This window comes from Triturus cristatus, chromosome 1_1, assembly GCF_964204655.1.
Source record: "Triturus cristatus chromosome 1_1, aTriCri1.1, whole genome shotgun sequence".
NCBI classification, from domain to species: Eukaryota; Metazoa; Chordata; class Amphibia; order Caudata; family Salamandridae; genus Triturus; species Triturus cristatus.
The window spans coordinates 1,048,868,057-1,048,871,557 of NC_140579.1; the positions used below are offsets into that span (position 1 = coordinate 1,048,868,057).

Sequence of the window (3,501 nt, forward strand, 5' to 3'; positions counted from 1 at the left end):
TACTTGAAATTTTGCTTTTTTGCCTTTATCACAGTTATTTTCAATGGGGCGATCATTTCTTTTTACAACAGACAGGAACTTCTATGGGTTTTGCGGGGGCGCCCGCATATACTAATACCTTTATGTCAAAATTTGAGTCTGATTATATATACAGCAACTGTGAATGGAAAGATCACCTACTGTTATACTGTAGGTATATTGATGAAATTTTCATGTTGTGGACAAGCAGTAGAGAAAAATTGGAAGAAAAAATTGAACAACTGAATGGATTGGATGATCAAATTCAGTTCACACATACCATCAGTGACAAAACAATTTCATTTTTGGATGTTAGAATTACGATAGAAGATTCAGAAATAAGAACTGAAGTTTACAGGAAGGAGACTGATGTTAATAATACACTATGCTACCAGAGTTTACATCCACAAAATTTGAAGAATAACTTACCATTTTCACAGTTTTTAGGTATTAAAAGGATTTGTTCAGCACCATGTGATTTGGAAACAAATTTTAATCTTCAACAACAGAAATACTTTGACAGAGCCTATCCAAAAGAAATAGTGGAATACGTAAAAGAACGTGCTCTAAAATTCGCTTGATGTGATTTGTTGAAACAAAAATCAAAAAAGAGCGCAGAGAAACAAGTGTTTGTCTCTAAATTCTCAACAAGCTCTCAGAAGATCAAGGGCATCATCAATAATTGCTGGGAATTGCTTCAGAACAAAACAGATTTCAATGAGATTTTCAGACAAAAACCTTTGTTTGCTTACACTCGGTCAAGGAATTTAAAAGAGATATTGTCGGTCCCCTCAAGAAATCAGAAAAAAGATTTTAAAGGAATGAAAAAGTGTTCGAATTGCGTACATTGTAACAACGTAATCATTGGGGTTACATTATATCACCCACAAACAAGAGAATACATTAAATTGTTCCATGACTCAGATTGCAATTCAAATAACCTCATTTATTACATAAAATGTCCATGTGGAAAGCTATATGTCGGCAAAACAGGGCGAAAGCTAAAAATCCGCATCTCAGAACACAAAAGCACCATTAGGAATCAACGAAAAAACAGCAGTCTGGCTGCACACTGGATAGAGGCAAAGCATAATATAGCTCAAATGCAGTTTTCTGTTATCGAGAGAGTAGTTCAGCACCCGGGCATGGATCTGACCAGATCCCTGCTTCAAAGAGAGACATACTGGATTGAAAACTTGACACTCAGAAACCAAAGGTATGAATGAAAAAAATGACTATTCATGTTTTCTGTAATTTGTAGCAGTAACAATGTTAATATCCAATTAGCAGTATACCTACTGTGGTATTGCACTCGTGTGTACATGTATCCAACTGTGACCATGGCTTATCATTTTTTTCATTTTGAGCACTTTATATCGTTATTCATTTTGATTTGATTTCATTTTACATTACATTCACACTCGGGTGTATCAGGGACAGTTTCGAGTATTGGGATGTTAGTTCAAGACTTGGAAGCGATTTGAGTTAGATTTTCATTGTCTTTTGTTGTTGAAGAGAAGAGGTGTTCCATTTCACTTCCCAGTGTAAGAATCTGTCATCAGTTTTGACCTATGAGCTTCAGAGAACCCCCCAGGAGGTTCGTTTTGAGTATTGGTGGTAATTAAAAGTCATTCCAAGATGGCGGCCGTGTATTTGGACTATTCAGTGTCCATCGTTTATTTTTCCATTCAGCAGTGTGGGAGTCTGTTTCCGGGTTCTCGAGTTTAGCGTGTACATAAGAAAAGAGTGGCGAATTCAGCGGTGAACCGTAGAGGAATATCGGGCAGTTGCCGTAAAGGTGTATTCGAAACTTATGGTGTTTCAAACAAGGTGAGAGCAGCGGGCAGCTTCAGAAAGATTAAGCGGTTTAATGTCACGGTGACGCGCTGTTTATACATTTTATTATCTGTGTTGCAGAATCTGATTATGGTCACCGGCAATTAGCACAGAGCAGAATTTCGACCAAGGCATGTGCCGTTTTTGATTTGACTTAAAGCAGGAAAAGTTCGGAAGTGGTTTTAAAAAGTATAAGCTTTTTTGTTTAAACTTTCATTCTTTTGGCTTTAGATTTGGGAGAGCTAAGGATCATAGCGTCCACAGTAAGTAGTGGTTCCAGTCGAAGTTGCCGTTTGAAAGATGTTCTTACTATGGGGAAGGGGTCACAGTTTAACACCGGTTATGCTATTTTTATTTATTTTTTAATTCACAAGTATTCTTTCGACCATGTGTCACAGGGAACCTATGATTTCGAATAATGTGTAAAAACAAACAGTGTTTGTACATCTCTTTGCACAGAATGATTCTTTCATGTAGAGTAAAATTGCGCATAAATTGTTGGTTTATGTTTTCTAAAACCTTATTTACTTGCATTCTTGTAGATTCAAGGCCCCCGAAGATGGGCTCATCAGGCCCGAAATGCATTGGGCAGTATGTGAAAGACATTGGAATGTATTTCTGAATTCTTTGTATTGAAAAATAAGTTTATGTATTTTATGTTTGCACAACTATTATTTTCCATAAAGTGTAGTTCATGGAGAAGCTATTGAGTTTTTATTGTTTGCATTAATTTAATGTATGTTTAAGCTTTACGATTTATAACATTTGAACAAAATACTGGTTTGAATTTTGTATAACGGCTGTTGGGAATTGCAACAGTGCGCAGGGGTCAGGTCTTAGTGACTTGTGTTATGTTGACACAATCACTTTCGCCCACGAATATCTTGTCATAATATGTGGACGGATGTCTAATGCACAACTTTCCTTTCTGCTGAAAGTCTAACGTTATGGGTCCTGAACTCCCTTTCTCCTTGTGATCCAATTCTTCTTTGGTCCATGGCAATACCTTATGCTTCGGATCTGGTCGAAACAAAGTTTGCCTATATCGATCTTCTATCTGATCTACAAATTTCTTTTCAATGTCAGTCAACATGCAGGTCAAATTATGTCTGTGAGCATAGGACGTATCTAGAGTGATGGTAGGCACAAAATACTTAGACATGCGCTCTACTTCCTTGTAATAATCATATTTGTTCATGTATTTTAGGACTGGAACTTCAGAGAGTACCACATCATAATTCGAGAAATAATATTCAAAATGAACTTTACTATAAAACATGCTTAATAGCATGCTGCATGTAATGTCATAAGTCAGGGTCAAGCGATGGTATCGGATGCCTTCCTCTACTGATGCTGGTAATTGCATGCACACATAACAATCTTTTGCTTCCATTGTGTCCACATTCTCATGCAACAACCGGGCATATGCATTCGGCATGAAATCACCCTTTGACAAATCTACATGTAATCTACGACTAGTTTCTTTAATCATTTCCTTATCTTTTCTGGATGGACCTTCTTCTATATCTACATTTGAAACAGGTGGGGTAAGGGTAGTTTGCTCCCCATTCTTTTCATCATTGGGAGACCCAATCAAAGATGTGTGACAATCACCACAATTATAACAAACAGCACTATTGCTATGAG

The 3,501-nt window shown here is 36.9% G+C and overlaps 1 long non-coding RNA gene across 1 annotated transcript; it reads left to right on the plus strand.

The window, feature by feature from the left end:
* Nucleotides 1-1,738: 1,738 nt before the first annotated feature.
* On the plus strand, nt 1,739-2,544 carry LOC146871502 (uncharacterized). The gene is made up of 3 exons (XR_014959570.1): nt 1,739-1,848; nt 2,086-2,117; nt 2,397-2,544. It is a non-coding gene; the product is annotated as an uncharacterized LOC146871502 (long non-coding RNA).
* The last annotated feature ends 957 nt before the right edge of the window (nt 2,545-3,501 follow it).